Source organism: Hippopotamus amphibius, chromosome 2, assembly GCF_030028045.1.
Source record: "Hippopotamus amphibius kiboko isolate mHipAmp2 chromosome 2, mHipAmp2.hap2, whole genome shotgun sequence".
Classification (NCBI taxonomy): domain Eukaryota; kingdom Metazoa; phylum Chordata; class Mammalia; order Artiodactyla; family Hippopotamidae; genus Hippopotamus; species Hippopotamus amphibius.
The window spans coordinates 100,410,300-100,429,488 of record NC_080187.1 but is presented as its reverse complement, the minus strand read 5'-3'; positions in this window follow the sequence as shown (position 1 = coordinate 100,429,488).

The window sequence follows — 19,189 nt, the reverse complement described above, 5'->3', positions numbered from 1 at the left end:
AGGCCTATACTCCTGCCACCTAGATCCCACGTTTGATTTGGTTCAATCTTGTTGATATTAACATTTAACACTTGTCATATTGAAAGTAAGTGGGTAAAAAGGACAGTAGTACAATATCATTATTTGCGAGAAGGGCAATATGAATACATGAAATATTGATTTGAAAATGATATTAACTATGGCTGAAAAATCATCTGTTACTTCATTTGTTCCTTTGTTCATTTAGCCAGCCATTCACACCATTATGAAGCAATCAGGAGGCTTGTGATAAGATACAATGCTAATTTGTAAGTGGCATATTGACTGATTTTATACAGACAGATATCACAAAAATTCCTGAGAATGCTTAAAATTTCTCCCTGAAGATATAAAATACATGTGAATATAATGAGGGATGATTTCTTGAAATGGCATTTTTTTTTCCCGTGTCCTTTTTGGTTAGGAGACTGAAGAAAAGTGGAAAAGCAATGATTCCAGCCTCTTGCAACCATGGATAGTGTCTATATTCTGGCCTCCCTTGTCTCCGGGGAATTAGTTGCTTCTTTGGGTTTCTATGGTCAGCTAAAGAAAGCCCCTGGGAAGTCTTTGTTGGGAAGCCCTAGGATTTCTAAGTGAGGAGGTTGGAATTTTCTGTGACACAGTGAACAAGAAGTGTGGCCAGCTCTAAGAGCTGAACTAGGCCCTTTCCTGTGTCATGTCACAGAAACAGCAGGCCCCCTGATGGGTGGATGGCAGTGTGAATGTCCAGGGCAGAACACTAAGTAATGTTTGTCCACAGGCAAAGGGTCTGGGGTATAAAGAAGGGAGACACTGCAAGCACAACAGCAGCCACCTTCAAATGGACTGTGCTTGCTTAGACAAGGGGCCTCTCAGGGTGACCACCGAGATGCTTCTTCAAGCAGCAGAGGACCTTCTCCAAGTTTCCCAGGCAACGTAAACCCCAGGTGGTCCTAGGATCCCAAAGATGAGGGAAGAGTCCTCAACAAATTAAGACAAGTGGAGTTCCTGCTCATTCTGCCAGGCATGGACATAGCTAGCTTTATCTGGATTCAGAATAGTGTTCCTGTAACTTTACTGTGTGTATGTATATTACGTGGGATCTTATTAAAAATGCAGATTCTGACTCAGTAGATCTGGGAGAGGGCCTGAAATCCTGTGATTCTAATTAGTTCCCAGGTGACACAAATGGTATTCGTTTGTGTGTCACATTTTGAGTAGCAAAGTATAGAAAAATAATCTTGGCATTTTCTTTGCTGGACTATTTAGGAACAAATTTATATGTACACACATCCGTACATATGTACATATACTAACATGTACTCATACATATCTATGTATTTTCAATAGAGCAGACTAATCTTTAATCGAATGGCAGGCTGTGAACCACCTGCTTCAGAACCAAACTCTCTGAAAGGTGTGTGAAGGATGCAGATCCCTGATCCCACCCCAGGCTCGGTGCACCGAAATCTGGCGGAGCCTCTGGCGGTCATAACTGCAAGCTGAGGCACTTCGGCTAGACTTTCAGATTCTCAGTCTGGTTACACCATAAATGTATGTGGAGGGTTCTTTTAAGCATCCTTGTCTTTATTCCCAGAGATAATTGTTCAAGGGTGGGGTCTGTGCGTTGGATTTTTTTTTTTAAAGCTCCTCTGATGATTGGACTAGGTAGTCAGGATTGAGATCCATGAAGAGGTCAAAAGCTGTGCAGTTGGGGTCAGTCTTCACTATGAGGCTTGGCAAGCATACTTCCTAGCAGGGCAAACTTTATAGTCACTTACTCTTTTAATCTCAGTTTCCTCATCCATAAAGGGGCATTTTATGATGAGAACCTCACAGATGAGAGAATGCAAGGCAAACATTTGGTTATAGCACTTTGCACATGGTAAACAGCAAGTGTAAGCCTTTATATTTCTTTTTGTAATTGTGTTCATGAATTCTGTCTTTTATGAAGGAGTTACCAAGCAATGTCACACTTCAATCTGTGTCAAAATTTTCACAAATCCAGAATTATGAAAACTTGAATTTGGGTTATATATGCGTTGTCAATGTTTATATATTTTATGGTAGAATTAGTCACTGCTTTACTTCTTTTACATTTGTCAGTTGAAAGCAATTCATACTCACCAAAAAGATGTTAGGAAAACTTAGGAAAGTAAAAGGAAAGTAGAATTCACCCATGATCCTTTTACTTGAGCTTAACTATATTATTCTTTCATTTATTTCCTTCTAGTATTTTTGAGTACACATATAGAATAATATGCATCTATAACAAAGTTTGATATATGTGGATATTACAAAATTGGAATCATTACTATATATAATTTGTACCATGTGTTTTTAACATTAATATTTTGTCATAAACATCTACCTATGCTATTAAATATTCTTCAAAAATATGACTTTTAATTTCTACCTAATATTCTATTACAGGGCCATACTATAATTTACTGAATCTTTTCCGTATTGTGGAATTATAATTGAGTGATAAATATTTTTGTACATAAATCTTTTACTACATCTCTCATTTACGTAGGATAGATTTCTGGAAGCGGTATTATTGATTCAAAAGTATGAACACTTTTATGGCTCTTAATACATATTGCCAAATAGCTTTCCAAGTTAAATTTCCAATAGCAATATATAAAAATACTTGCTTCTCTCCTACTAGTATTATATAATACCTATAAAAATATATTTCCATGTGATAGGAATTTTAATTTGTATTTAAAAAAATAAGTCGAACATTTTTCAGATGCTTAGCATCTGCTTCGTTCTTTTATGAATTTTCTGCTCAGTCCCTTCCCCTCTTTTTCTATTGACCTATTAGTGTTTTTCTTGTTGATTTGTAAGAATTTTTTCATTTAGTATAGATATTAATCCTTTATCATATTTATAGCTGATAATTTTTACTAATTCATTTCACATTTTTTTTTACTTTGTTTTTTAGACACATAGAAGTCAAAAGGATCATTGTATTCAAGTATGCTAATACCTACTTTGTGATTTGACTAATTGTTTTATGGTGTGAATGGCTTTCCTCAGCCTCAGATCAGTTAAACAGCTTCCTGGTTTTTTGGGGAGCTATATTTTAAGAGGTATATGACTCTTTTAACTGTTATGAGTGTTATTTTGGCATACGATGTAAGGCAAGACTCTAACTTTAAGCTGACTGGCAGAGAACCAAACTCTGGAGCTGAAGGTTTGCTTCAGTCTCATAGGATGGGCTGCAGAAACTTCCTCCTTTATTATTGAGTTATTTGACACAGAGCGAATCGAGAACGGAATGATTTTGCTTTAACCGTGATATGGGGTTATTTATGACATTCTCTTCTTGCCCCACCTTCTTTGCTAGGAGTTCATGTTAGGAAAGGTTGTTAATTTTATTTTATTTTTAACACATTTATAAATATCTAATTTCACTGTATTATGTTAAAGAATGTGGCCTATATTTTTAAGATTTCTATGTGTCTCATCATGTAACCAAGTAATTGTCTCACTCATTCCGTGTTTAAAACAGTTGAACGAATCCAGTAGTTCCGTAGAGCTTGTCATGAAGAGCAGCGGCCGCCCCCTGGCCCCGGCTTCCTGTTGTCTCTGTCCTCTCAGAGGCCGCCTCTTCCAGCTCCTTGAGTAGATCCTCTCGGCACTTAGCTCTGTGTCTCCACAAGACATACTTACAATGCTCCTTCCCACAGTGGGGGGCGAGGATGTATCCTTCTGATTTCCCCAGACACACAGACATGCTCAGGGTCCTCGCCCCACACCGACACACGTCACACTCTTTCCGCGCCCCCCCCCGATATATTTGCATATTTATGGGGCGGTTTTGGTTTTATTTCTGTTCAGCGCTTATGTTCTCAATACTCCATCCATACCATTCACAGCCGAGGAGCACTTGGCTGGGCTTATTGATTGTGGGTGTGGCTGTCTTTTGAGCTGACTGGGCTGTTTCACCGGGGAAGCCCTGTTGTTAGTTAAAGTCTTTCTCTTTGAACCGGTCAGATACACCAGATAAAGCTCTTCTCATTTCCTGCTTGGAGAGGGCATAAGACCCGGTGGTCTGCATTGTGGGAACTGCTCAAAGAAGGAGAGGTTGGAGGTGTTCAGAATGTGCCCGGTCCCTTCATTTTCGGAATGGCTCAGCACCCTCCTTCTCAACTGTATCCGATACCTCCTTGCCCAGGACCTTCTGTTATACTCTATCTGGAGCTTAAACCTCCGATGTTAACGTACGGGGTGGGGAAGCTTGGGAGGAGGGGTGGGCAGTTGTCCGGCCACACGAGGTAGTGGAGGGAACTTGGGGATCTCTTCACTTCTTAAACAGACTTGCACAAATCCTTCTTTAGTCTGACCTTCACCTCCCATTTACAGAGATACCTGGTGCTGCCAATTTGTGTGTCTGTGAGGTGTTCTTCAGGGTAAATTGGGTTTTTCCGCTGTCAGCTTAGGAGTCTGCTTTCTTGGGTCTGCTAAGGCAATTACCAGGGGCCACCTGCTTTCTAGCTCCCGAAGGTGGTGGTTGTCTTTTCTCCTGTCCCCTTTATTCTAATGGGTTATAGCTTTATAAAAGCCCCTTTATTGTCATTTTAGTGGGGAAAGTTGGCAGCAGTGTATGCCAATGCAAGCACTCAGTCTTCTTTCTTTACCTGGCAACCCATCTTTTTCTGTATTAAAGGAAGCTTATTTGTTCACTTTAGAAAAGTTAGAAAATACAAGGTAGGCAAAATATTTAAAAATCACTTAAAATCTCACTTCCCAGACATACCCATTGTTAATGTCATTTGGATATACAGCTTTTAAGATGCATTTTTTGGAATATATTTATAAAGAAATGGGATTAGTATATGAAGACTTCTGGTAACCTCATTCAAATCTCAAACTGGTAATAAATAAAAATTTACTTAATTCTTCATAATATTCTTAATTAAAACATTACAAAAGATTGTCTAAGTACTTTTGTAAATATGGTTACAATGCTGAATACAAATAATTGCAGAAAGGAAAGATATGTTAAAAGTAATTGTCTCAACTGTGTTTGAACTTTTAGCTACCGTACTATATTAAACAGAGACTAGGAAATGGACGTAGAGAGGACTGTGGAGTCTAACCTGGCAAATCCCTTCTTTTAGATAAAGGGATGTCAAGAAATCCCATCTTATTCTTGATTTTGATAATTAGAAAAATGTAAATTAAAATTTTTTGTTTGATTTACAAGCAAATACAACATAAAAAAACAGCAACGAAGCAAATATGATACAAAAGAAAAATGCAAAGACAAAATAATTGACAAAATAGTTTCTCATGCAAAGCTTTCTTTTTCCTTTTGTGTAATTTCCTTTCAGTCTCTTGCAAGTTAAGTTGATTGGACCATGGTGCCAACCACAGTAAAAGCCAATTTTCTTATTCTAAAGGGATTTCATGTAGTAGTGACTCCAGTCAGCTGTTTCTGAAAAAAAAAAAAAAAGCCATTTCTCCAAAGATCTCTGGTAAAAATGTGGATGGTTGGCAGCTCAAAGACATCCATAAATAATGGAACAATAGATTAGAATACACATCTTTTTCATTGTTGGTCAACTGTATTATGTTCTGTATTTTAAAATAGGCACAATTTATTGTGCTTTTGTTTGCCAGGTATTAAAAATATATATGTATTTATTTATATATGTGTATATATGCATATACACATTCCTCATCTCTAATCTTTCCAATAATAAGTGCAAGGTATGTATTATCCAATTCATTTACTGCATAAGGAAGGGAAAGCTCTAAGGGGTTAAGTAACTTGTCTAAGTTTGTTTAGCTCGTACACAGCAGATTATAAACTTGAACCAAGGTCTTCTGGTAATAAATTCTGTGTTCCTCTACAAGGTGGTACTTTGGATTAAAGGTCCATATATGTTTCCCCAGTCAAATTGTTAAACTATGCCCCAGTGCAATTATCCCTCCAGGTGCTAATATTTGGAAAACTGTCAAGTTGTTCCAATTAAGTATCCCAACGATTGAAAAAGTTTTGGGGGGTGCTATCCCGAGTGGTGTTAAATAAGTCCTTCTGGCAGCCTTTAAAATGCCAGTTATGTTGTGAATCATTGGAGGGGAGCGTCATGTACCCGATTTTACAAACTGGACCGTGCAACCATTTTTTTCTGATATACCCGGAATTGACACTCTTGGAATAGTCCTCTGGGAAACCCTGATTTGGGACATTATGTTCTAGTGACCATCATACATTGCACGATAGGATCGAACGTACTGAGTCTTGTAACATCTTTCCTCCTCATGAATGAAAGACATGGAAGGAAGGGGGCGGGGAGAGAGAAAGAAGAAAAGAGACAAGAGGGAGCATCAACCGTAGGCAGGGTCCTCTTCCTGCAGTCATTAGGTTATGTCATTCGAAGAGATTTTCTGTGGTTTTAGAAATTACAACAGACAAATGATAAAAGCTTTAAGGAGCAAGAGGGTATATTTTATTGGTCTTTACATCCATGGTGCCACACACAACCTGTCACCGAGCTGGTTGTTCAGTAAGTCGATGAGCAAATGAATGAATGAGTGAACAGAAGTGCAAAGTCTGGGGTCTGAAGTCCTGGGCGAGCCTGGGCATCACCCTTGATCTCTCTGCTTCACTTGGGTGAAGTGGAGACGAATCCGCTGCTGCAAGGTATTGTGAGGATAGCAGAGATGGTGAGGTCCCTACCACAGTCTAGAGCAGAGTAGCAGCCCACTACAGCTCAGCTACCTTCCTTTTCTCTTCCAGTTGAAGATTTTATGCCTTATAAGATACTGGCATCTTATTCTGGAATCCCTGTTTCTTAGAGACATTAAAGGTGAGGTGACAGATATCTTTAGATTGTATTCTTAATATTCAATCATAGTCTGACTGTATCAAGGCTTTTTTCCTTCAGATAAGTAGTCTCCATCCCATCCTGTTATAGTTTTTTTTTTCTTTTGCACAAGATAATGGGCCATCCAGACCTACATTCTGAGTGTTGATTGAGGTTCCAGAATGTACACATTTTTCTTCAACATAAATAGAGGGATTGTTTTTTATAACTGTCACTCAGCTGGTAATCAGCAGGGAAAGAAACCCTGTGTGATGTTTGGCTAGGAAGGAGGAAAGTGAACATGTGAAAAATAATGGGCCCTTCATTACATGGGGCAGCAAAGGAACCCCTTGGGAAGAGACAGGCAGGAAACAGTAGGAGGTGGGGCAGAGTTCACGCACTAGCTCATAACTATCATGATTTCTTTCTAAAAACTAACAAGCTATGCAGAGACTGAAACTCACATTTTCATCCTACCATGTTTTTTCTTTCTTTCTCACCTGCCTCTGTTCTCATCCATGGTCATGTTATGAAGGATTGAAACTTAGCTTGCTTACCTTCTGCCATTTGCTTAACAACCTGAAAGCAAACAGAGAGGAGTGGTCAAGAGAACACCTTGTAATCCTGCAATGAAAGCAGTGATTTTTCCTTTTCCCTCATCATCTGGTGGAATAATTCTATACACCTTGCATTTGTGTGTGTGTGTGTGTGTGTGTGTGTGTGAGATGACACACACAAAAAGAAAATGCCTTTCAGAAACGACCAGAGACAGAGTGTCTGATTTCCTAACCTGATAACGGTTACGAATAGAAAGAGAGTTAATTTTAGGTGCTGAATGTAAACACTCTTTGTTGCCTCTGTGGCCTTGCAGTCTGAAACACTGCACGACTGGATTTCTCAAATTTCCTTACACTTCATAGCTGGGTTTTTGAGCTGATGGTATGCTGATGTCTCTCTCACCAGCAACAGCAGAACTGTCTCTCTCTATATGCTTCTTTCATCTGCACAGATGGATTGCTTTCTTCCAAAAGACTTTAGCTGCTGCAGGTGGCTATACTCTTGTCAATGTTTTCATTATTTTTCACAGGAGAGGGAGGGTAAGCCCCTTGTCTGAGAACATGTCTATCCTTTAAGACCCAGTGAACCACACAGCGCATACGTTTAGTATGTTTGGGGATCTCTCTAGGTGGTTAGTGCTCAACTAATTAATTACTTTCAGGATAAGGGCTGAACTCTCTTCATTCTGTTCTCCATGGTTCTATGAACTGGGCTCCCCTTATTACCTCTTGTTCCTGCCCAGAGATCTTCCTTTCTTCCAGCACTGCTTGCTGACCTACCTTCCTCATAGGCAAGCTTTGGAAGTCACCAAGTTCAGTGCTGGGGGATGTGAGGGGCTCAGCAGCTCCTAGCTCTTCTTTAGGGACAAGTGTGATGGAAAGACTCCTGGGCTGTGAGTCCGAGACCTGATTCTTCCATTTATTGGCTCTGAGCACTGAGCAAGCCTTGGAGCTAAAACTTCGTTTTCTAATCTGTAAAATGGGGTAGCAATATATGGCTATATGGTTTCATGAGCATCAAAATAACAACAACAACAATGGCTATGAAAGAAGTTTGCACTTGGGAAAGCCCTGGGCTTTTATAGCCTTTATGGCTTAAAAGGAAAGATGTCTCTGCTCATGTTCCTTTTCCCACATCTTACCAAGTCTTCCCCTTTCTCTTTCCATAAAATCCTTTCCACCATCAGGCCCTTCTTGGTTTTATCTACTTTATAATGGTTTACCCTGGTGCTCCGACCATGTTGGTCTCTCACTGTTCAAGTCACCTATAACCTTTACTGACAGAAGAATATATTTTATCACTTTAACAAATAAATACAGGTCTGTGTTTCATTTAAATTTTCTGCTTGTAATTCACAATAAATTGATCCTATTTCTGACCAGTCCCAGCAGTGTCATATTCAGAAAATACATAAGTTGGACATCTAAAATAAATTAACCTTCAGTTTGTTGATATGATGTATCACATTGATTGATTTGCATATATTGAAGAATCCTTGCATCCCAGGGATAAACCCCACTTGATCATGGTGTATGATCTTTTTAATGTGCCGTTGGATTCTGTTAGCTAGTATTCTGTTGAGGATTTTTGCATCTGTATTCCTCAGTGATATGGGCCTGTAATTTTCTTTTTTTGTGACATCTTTGCCTGGTTTTGGTATCAGGGTGATGGTGGCCTCATAGCATGAGTTTGGGAGTGTTCCTCCTTCTGCTATATTTTGGAAGAGTTTGAGAAGGATAGGTGTTAGCTCTTCTCGAAATGTTTGATAGAATTCGCCTGTGAAGCCACCTGGCCCTGGGCTTTTGTCTTTTGGGAGATTTTTAATCACAATTTCCGTACTTGTGATTGGTCTGTTCGTAGTTTCTATTTCTTCCTGGTTCAGTCTTGGAAGATTGTATTTTTCTAAGAATGTATCCATTTCGTCCAGGTTATCCAATTTATTGGCATGTAGTTGCTTGTAGTAGCCTCTCATAATCTCTTGAATTTCTGCGGGGTCGGTTGTTACTTCTCCTTTTTCATTTCTAATTCTGTTGATTTGCATATTCTCCCTTTTTTTCCTGATGAGTCTGGCTAATGGTTATCAATTTTGTTTATCTTCTCAAGAAGACATGCAGATGGCTAACAAACACATGAAAAGATGCTCAACGTCACTATTCATTAGAGAAATGCAAGTCAGAGCCACAGTGAGGTATCACCTCACACCAGTCAGAATGGCCATCATCAAAAAATCTAGAAACAATACATGCTGGAGAGGGTGTGGAGAAAACGGAACCCTCCTGCACTGTTGGTGGGAATGTAAGTTGGTACAGCCACTATGGAAAACAGTTTGGAGATTCCTTAAAAAACTAAAAATGGAACTACCATATGACCCAGCAATCCCACTCCTGGGCATATACCCAGAGAAAACCATAATCCAAAAAGAAACATGTACCACAGTGTTCATTGTAGCACTATTTACAACAGCCAGGATATGGAAGCAACCTAAATGCCCATCAACAGATGAATGGATAAAGAAGATGTGGCACATATACACAATGGAATATTACTCAGCCATTAAAAGGAATAAAGTTGAGTTATTTGTAATGAGGTGGATAGACCTAGAGACTGTCATACAGAGCGAAGTAAGCCAGTAAGTAATTAAGTAAGAGAAAAACAAATACCATATGCTAACTCATATATATGGAATCTAAAAAAATAGTACTGATGAACCCAGTGACAGGGCAAGAATAAAGATGCAAATATAGAGAACGGACTTGAGGACATGGGGTTGGGAGGGGATGAAGGGGAAGCTGGGACGAAGTGAGAGAGTAGCATTGACATATATACACTCCCAAATGTAAAATAGATAGCTAGTGGGAAGTTGCTGCATAACATAGGGAGATCAACTCGATGGTGGGTGATGCCTTAGAGGGCCAGGACAGGGAGGGTGGGAGGGAGTCGTGGGAGGGAGGGGATATGGGGATATATGTATAAATACAGCTGATTCACTTTGGTGTACCTCAAAAACTGGCACAAGAGTTTAAAGCAACTATATTCCGATAAAGAGCTTGAAAACAATAAAATAAAATAAAATAAATTAAACATCCATTAGATCTTTACTATAACCTTCCTGCAAACACCGAAGGACATGGCATTGCATGACAAACATGCTTCCTGCTCATCACAGCAACTCTGCTCCCTTCTCCAGACTACATGTGTGCCCCAGGCTAACACCTGCTTCATGGACCATTTTCTTCCATCCTTCAGGGTCTGTTTGTTTGTTTTTTATTTTCAGTGAGTAACTCTCTGATGTTTCTAACATAAAGTTAGAGTTTGTGGCCATTTGGAGAGAAGGGAGTAATTTCAAATCCTTCAGAGTGCCTATTACAAAACTGTACTAAGCATGGGGTAGGTATGCCCTCAGTAACTGTTGTATTGAATCCATCCCATAATAACCATGTGGCTGTTATGATGAAGGCGGTCAGACTGGTGGTGCCACAGTTCAAGGGTCTCGAGGTGACTATAGTAGGGCCGGTAATAGCTGTGTCGTTGGAGGCTGGAGAAATGTAAGAAACAAGAATCTTCCTTCCACTACCATCTCTGCGTTTCCAACCTGGCAACCAGTCAAGGCCTATTGCCCACTGTGGAGCCAGTGGCCGATGGGGTATAGGAATCAGGTCCAGCAGCCTTGACCTGCTGTCTCTTCCTGTTCCTCCTCCTCCCTGCCCAGTCTCCAGCGCAGGCTGCCCCAGTCGGCCAAGTGCTCGGGGCTCACGTAGTTGCTTTTTCTGGGGAGAAGAGCCTCCTGAGCACGTCTGCCACAAAGGTGTGCTACTGCCCAGCCAAGCTCTTGGAGTCGCTTACATTTGTTTAGAATTCCCAGTTTGCAAGCCAATTTCACATACATTGGTATGATCTGGTACTCAAAACAACCACAGAAAGCAGACAGTATAGGGCTCTGAAACTCCTGTTTCCTAGAGGAGAGAAGGGAAATAGAAGTATGAGGTTTCCTGTGTCTTTCATGGCCACAGACTATCTTTGTGAAGCTCTCTCTAGTATATTCCTATCCCAATTCTTTACCTTAGTTTACCTAGTGCTTACCTTTTCTTTACTAGTTTAATTGATGCTATGGTCCGTATGTCTTCTACCCTTTAGGTTTGTCAGCACAGCTTTGCCTTACCTGCATATTCTCTGGGTAAAATCCTATCAGTCTAATCTCAGGGAAGGGAATTTAGAAAAAAATTCTGAATTTATTATGTAAAATGCTTCCTCTTGATGGCGTTGACAGCTGCATACCTGTTAGAAGCAGGGTTTGGGGGCACAGATGGTAGCCAAAGGAATGAAGATCACTTGGAAAGTCTCTCTTCTTTGACATGTGACAAAATGGAAGGCACACCTGGACTTTTATGGGGGGAGGAAATGAAAGGGAAATGATTCCCAGGAAAGACGCAGCTTTAACCAGCTCCACCCAGTCCATCTGGGTTAACTCTTAAAGGCAAGTCCTGCACTGCCTACCTGTGGTTTTGGGAATATCATCTGGTTAAGAGACTCAAGCCTGCCCTTTAATAAGTTAACCAAACCTGTCACTGTTTGGGTTCCAGCTGTATTTTACTGTTTTCACTCTTTGGATCAGTGTTTCCAGATTTGAACCATGAAAGATGGATGGTTCCTTGAAATCATGGGTCACAAGCTGGTAGGCTTTGGGCTTCATTTAACCCACAGATGTGTTTTATTTAGCTCATTCAACATTAAAAAAAAATAAAAGAAAAGAAAGGAGTTCCAAAATTTACAGATTGTGACATTTCAGATAAAATTGTATTTTTGGACCCTTTAGAAAATTACTTTGTCTGGGGCCTTTGGGGTTGAATAATTACACGTCCGTGTTTGGTCAGAACCAATGAGGGGTCTGTGGGCGGTCATTTGCCGTGGTTCTGCAGGGCTGCCTGCCTCATCTATGGGGCTTGCCAAGCCCCTGGGCATTATAGTTTCCCACCCCTCCCCTGAAAGTCACTCTGCCCCCAACCTCTTTTATTTGAGCTTGGCATCAGGCAACAGGGAGACACGATTTGACGCTGAGGGACTGAGGGGAGGAAAAAGAGGAAGAGCTGGCCCAGGAAATCTCTTTAGGTTTCACTTAACTTTTCTTTTTCCATTCCTACTCTCCTCTCTCATAGGTAGCTTAACTCAGACCAGAGTATTACAGTGCAGGGACTGGAGGCAAGCCAGGTTTGTCTGGGAACAATAGGTTACAACAGGGGTTCTCAATGCAGGTTGCACACTAAGTTCTATACAGACATTTAGAAAGATGCGGCTGTCTGGGCTCCACCCCATACCGGCTGAATCAGAGTCTCTGAGATTGGGGCCTGGACATCAGTAATTTTTCAAGCTCTGTAAGTGCATTGAGAGTTGAGAACTCTTGGGGCAGGCCTTTGAGGAGGCTTATAGTGTCTTTCAGCTTTTTGAACTTAGGAATGCTGGAACGCTCTTTATCTTCACGCCAGGCAGACGAGGAGATGCTTCTAAGGTAATGAACGTCACAAGCATCTGTGTGCGTCCATGCGTTCTCTTCACTATTCTACTCTTCCTTCCCAGACTCTGGGAAGATTGAGGACAGATTTCTTCTCTATCATTATGAGGTCAAGTCCAACATTTAGTCTCCTGCCACAGTGGAACTGGTGCACGTAGCAGCAAACGACATTTGTTTTCACTATCCACCGGCCAAATGCTCCATTCAAGTTCATGAAACTTTTTCGAAGTACTAAGAATTCTTTAACTCACACACGAAACTGCCAGTGGAATAATAATGACAATATGTTATCTCCTTCCCCATTCCTAAGTAAAATATTAGTGCAAAATAAAACATTTTTTTTTTTAGCTTCAAAACAGATCCCAGCAATACAGACTGGGAAATTTTACAGCTATTTGTGGGAAGTAGGATTAGTAGACAGGGCTTGTCTTTCTGGCACTAATCCTAGCTGGTTTTCAAATGCTACTTTTCCCTACACGGGTCAGAGCCACATGTGTGAGTAATTCTCAGTAAGATGAATAACTGATACATAGCTAATATGTACCTTCTGCAAGGGTAGATGGTTTATCTCAGATGTACCTAATCCTGGCTGATCATTCTATTTCCTCAGACACTTAAGAAAAAGATAGATACTCTTGGCCGCACCTCAGACATACTGCATCAAAATTTCTGAGAGCATGGGGCCTGGGCATCTGTGTTTTAAAAAGAAGCATCCCTGCTCATCCCTAGTACATCTTCTCATATATTGCTGGCAGGATTGTAAATTGGAAGACCCTTGTTTTAGAGGCCAGTTTGATTCCATCTATCAAGATGTAAAATACACTTCCCTTTGAACCAGCAATTCCACTTCATCCTTTGGATGTATTTGCACAAGTATCAAACATATATGCAAATCTGTGATAGCAAAAAACTGGAAACAACCTCAACATTTATTAAAGTGGAGCTGGTTAAATAAATGAAAATATATCTGCACAAGGAAATACTACGTAGTTAAAAATAACAAGTTAGATCATTGTGTGTTGGTATGGGAAAGTATGCATATATGTTTTAAGTAAAAAAAAATGCACAGAATAATTTGATTACTTTGATTCCATGTGTGAGTGTATATGTATATCAATGTGTGTATGTACACACATACATAATACATATTCTGACATAAAAATGTACACATGCATATACACATTCATACATATCTCTACATCTATTTAGTTAGCTTCTGGAAGGATATACTGCTAACCATTTGATTTTATATACATTGAGTGTATCTCCTAAGCCTTTCAGTGTTGACCAGACACGTATGAGAACCAATGGTTGAGCTGCCATAGTTGGATTCTTAGGCCAAGGCAATGATTCTTGGAACCTCCTGGGAGATAGTCTGTGACTGTCCATTGTTAACTGAAGAGAGTCACCACTCTGGTCCTGTTAAGGTAGCTACTGGATTGCTTTGGGGATCACAGTGAATGATGGGTGGCAATTTGTCAGGCGACAATTTCTTCCCCTTTGTTTCATGGATGAATCAAATTGAGAAATAAGTTTTTAGAATGAAAGAGGTGGTCATATTCTCCTAGTGGAAATAATATTTTAAATGACTTTGACCCTTGAATCTTATTTCAGAGGTTTTATTAAAAACCTTCTTTTTACGTTTAGTCAGTGTAAAGAGGAGCTTTATGATGGTGATAATTTGTTTGAATCCCTTGTTTAATTTCAAGAAAGCAGAGGGTGTGGGAAGGTCCTTATTTTTGTTGGTATGTGGGCCTTCAGAGGATGGGGCACAAACATAGTTTCCTATTGCAGTGAAAGGGCTGTTTCCTTGATCCTGCTGCTTACCTTTTCCTTCCTTCCTTCACTTGCAGATGACTGGACACCAAAGGCAAGGGGCGTGAAAAAAGGAAGTGAAAAAACATTTAAGTACTAGGCATTGTGCTTCATAGATTGATATAAATTATTTGATTACTTCCCTGAATAATCCTGCAAAAAGATATTATTCTCCTTTCACAAGTGAGAAAACATATTGAAAGGATTTTGTGTTCCCCAAGGTCTTGTCCCGTTAGCAAATATTGGAACTAGTATTGGGCCTCCATGGGCCTAGATCTCTTCTGCTGACTCTACCAAGGAAACCCCAAACTAATAATTTTCATAATAATAGTACCTTAGGTATTTAAACAACCCAGGAGATACTTTGTCAAGATTGGAAAATGCTGACAGAGCATCCTAAAGTGCTAATAACATTTTTGCAATTGAATTCCCAAATAGTCCTTTTTGTATAGGTCTTTCTTACATTATGTGAAACAGTAGCAGAATAATATTTTTGATATTTTCCCCAGTGCATTTTATCCCTTTGACCCTTTTCCAGTTCAGCCATGTGGACTGGAAATATTGATTGCTTTAGGGAAGGACTATAATGGTAGCAATAATAAAATCTATTAGTTTGCTAGGGCTGCAATAACAAAGTATCACAAACTGAATGGCTTCACACAGTTTTGTTGTCTCATGGTTCTGGAGGCTGGAAGTCCAAGATCGAAGTGTTGGCAGGATTGATTCCTTCTGAGGGCTGTGAGAGAGGCTCTGTTCCAGGCCTCACTCCCAGCTTCTAGCCGTTAGCTGGCAATCTTTGATCTTCCCTGGCTTGCAGATGCAGCGTCTTCATATGGCTTTCTTCCTGTGTTTGTGCTTCTGTGTTCAAATTCCCCTTTTTTATAAGAATGACTTCATATTGAATTAGGGGCTCACCCCACTCCAGTATGACCTCATCTTAACCAATTATATCTCCAACAACCCTTTTTACATATAAAATCATGTTCTGAGGTATGGGGATTAAGATTTCAACATATGAATTTAGGGGGGACACAATTCAACCCAGAGCACAATCCCTGACCCGTTTGGGGGAACTTGAGGACCGAGGAGACCTGGACCTCGTTTCTCCAGGAGATGGTAAGACCTCAGAGTGGAGCTGACCAGGTGGTGGATCCGTACAGAGAGGCCTCGGCTCACAGGGGTGAGAGCAGCAGAATGGTCCTGTGTGGCTGAGCCGAACCCGGGAGGGACATGGCCTTCCAGGGCCCGTGATGTTTCCCCAAACCCGTGATGGTGCTGCAGCAGCAGACTGCATTTGTGTACTGAGAAGGTCCCCCCAGACTTAGAGCAACACCCAAACTAGCAGAGTCTTTTTGGACAGGAAGGAGAAAGAATGGAGCTGCTGTCTGCATGGAATGTGGAAGAAGGAAAGTGACATCACTTGTCTGACTGTGGAGAAGACTCAACCCTTCTCTCCTCCCTCCACAGGAGGAGCTGTGTCTGGAGTGTGAGCTTGAGGGCGCCCCGTTTGGCTTACTCCAGGCCAGACGGGAAGTGAAGCCCAGAACTGTTCATGCCATTAGCACTTAAAGAAAAAAACTCTAGGAGGGCAGGGGCAGCTGGGGCAACCTGGGGCTCTGGGGTGTGGTGTTCTCAGACAATCCCAGAGGGAAAATGGGGAGCTTCCCAGCGTGGCTGTTTAGTGAAACAAGTTGATCGGCCTATTAGCCAACAGTTCACTGCACGTTGGGGGAAAAACACATACGAACTGTTTTCCTCCCCATTGCAGTTTATGGGTCGAAACTCTTTCATAATAAAATGCCATGAGACACTAGAAGCCAGGTAGATCACTGAGTTTTTCAAATAAAAACAGACTTTTCTAAACATTGGCAATGATTTCCTTTGTAAATAGGTTTAACCTTAGACCTTCTGTTATCTAACATTTTTACACAGGAAATTAATTTTCTCCATCCTCTTGGTGTTTGAGGGGAGAGAGAAAAAGTTGAAAAAGTCTCTGGGATTTCAAAAAGCTGCCATATAAACTTTAAAATTAAACAGATGTTATGTGAATCACATGTAAATTGGAGCCATGGGAACCTGGATTGTAAATTGAATGGGATGTTCTGAAGCAGGAGAATAAATGGATTTTTTTGGCAATTATTGGGGGCCATTTGGGTCAAAAATACCAAATGGAGATGGATCTTTGTGTTTCAGCAAGAGTTAGAGAATATTCTAAGCCATAAATCCTTTTCAGAAGATTCTAAACTTCTTGAGGGCAGAGGCCATGTCTTGCTCCACTTTCTAGTCTCAGCACCTAGCAAGTGCCTGGCACACGGCAGATATGCAGACCATTTATCGAACTCAGTCCTTTGAGAACAAGTGCATAGTCATAGTAGGTAACTTCTAAGTGCTGAGATCCTTGTAGCTGACCTCAGTTTCATTCTTTACTGTTTTAGTCTAGATTTTCCCAAAAGCAGAGCCTGAGGCAAGGACTTGGGTGCAGGTAGTATATTTTGGAGGTGATCCCAAGAAGCAAAAATGAGGGAAGCGGTGACAAGATGGGAAAGGAACAAAAGAAAACATTAGAATTATCGGGCCTCTGCTATAGGCAGTTGGGGGGATTTATTTTACAGGAACTCTTTTGAAAGGTACAGAATGACCCAGGATTGTCCATCCCAAGGAGGGAGGTTGGTCCAGCACCGTCATGGGATTTCAGGAAACATCATGGGTCCTCTTTATCCACTGTATCTGGTCCCTCACATCTGCAGACGTTTTCAAAGCAGAAAGGCAGAGAAAGAGACCTACGTGCACTTGAAGAGGGACACTCTTATGCATCACCACGGCGGGTGGGGCATGGTGGTGCTGGAGTTGGAGGTGGGCGAGAGAGTGACGTGGGACACCAAGAATATTTTCTCCACTTACTGTAACAACTTACCTTCCTCCTCCTTTGAGAAAGATTCTCTTGGTTGATCTATCCCAGATGCTGTGTATGGATGCCATTGAATACTTTTTAAATACAAACAGATTTACCCTTTATTTAAAGTGGTTAGCTTTGCTATTTAGAGTCACAGAGCGGGAGACTAAGGCTATCAGAAAGTCGCTGGGCATATTCTGCCTCCGTAGTCCTTAGGTACCTGCCACAGCCTTTGCGCAGAGAGATTCCTGGAGGGTCTTCCTGTCCTGAGTTGGGGCCACTCGACCTTGTCACTTTGCCTTTCTCGCCACTTCCTACAGTGAGCATTGGCCCTGCCACACCAGTCTCTGCCTGTATCTTTGCTGCTTCAAGTTATTCATCAATTAAATCACTGAAAAGCTGTCTTTCTATTTTTACGTCCCTTTCTAGCTGTTATGGGTTGAATTGTGAATTGTGTCTTGCCCCCTTACCCTCGCAAATTCATATTTTGAAGCCAAACCCCCAATACTTCAGAATGTGATTTTATTTGTAAATGGGGTTGTTGCAGTTGTAATTACTTAAGATGAGGTTATACTGGAGTAAGGTGGGCTCCTGATCCATTAGGAATGGTGTCCTTGGAAAGGGGGAAACTTGGAACCAGAGACAGAGAGACATGGAGGGAAAATATGTGAAGAGGTGGAGGGAGAAGACGGCCATCTACAAGGCAAGGAGAGAGGCCTGCAACAGATACTTCCTCATACCCATCAGGAAAAACAACCCTGCCAGCAACTTGATTTCATATTTTGGCCTCTAAAATTATGAGACAAGAAGTTTCTGTGTTTTGGCTACCTGGTGAGTGGGACTTTGTTATGACAGCCCTAGCAAGTGCATATATTTTCAGCTTAAAGCCTTCATCTTCCATGAATTTCAGTGGATTATAAAGAGTCTTGAACCAGGAGTTAGAAGCTCTGAGTCTAGTCCTGGTACCTCTCACTAAGAAATTATATAAATGTAGACAAGCATCTTAACCTCTTTGGGTCTCTTTATAGTGCAAAATAAGGGTATTAACCATCCTGCCCCTGTTGCCTCAGTGTGGGGCTGTGAGGATCAAATGTGATCCTCACACACGTGAGAAAGTGTTTATAATCTAGAAAGTAGTATGTTAATGCACGAAGGGGATGTTCAAAAGAGGAATGTATGGAATCCTGATCTCAGAGTCAGTGTGACCTTGAAACAGTTATTTCCTTTGAGCCTCTGTCCTGTCTTCTGTAAATTGAGCTGATTTTAAGGTGCCCTCCCAGCTCTCAAGCTCTAGGATTACATGATATTATTATTAGTCATTTAATGATTCAACAACATCAGTTGTCTACTCCATTACCAGGCTCTGAGATGAGGCACACGGGACATAGGTGTGAGTAACTTCAGCCCTTGTCTTCCAGGAGCTTTGTTCCTCCAAAGTTTTCCACCTCGGTAAGTCTCACAATGGCTGTCTCCACCCTTTGATGACATATTTTTCTCAGTCTTAGAAAAACAAAAGTTTGGAGAAAGATAAAGATGGGAGCAGGAAGTGGTGGTTTTAGAGAGAGACTATTTCCAAAGCCATGTTGTTTGGTCAAC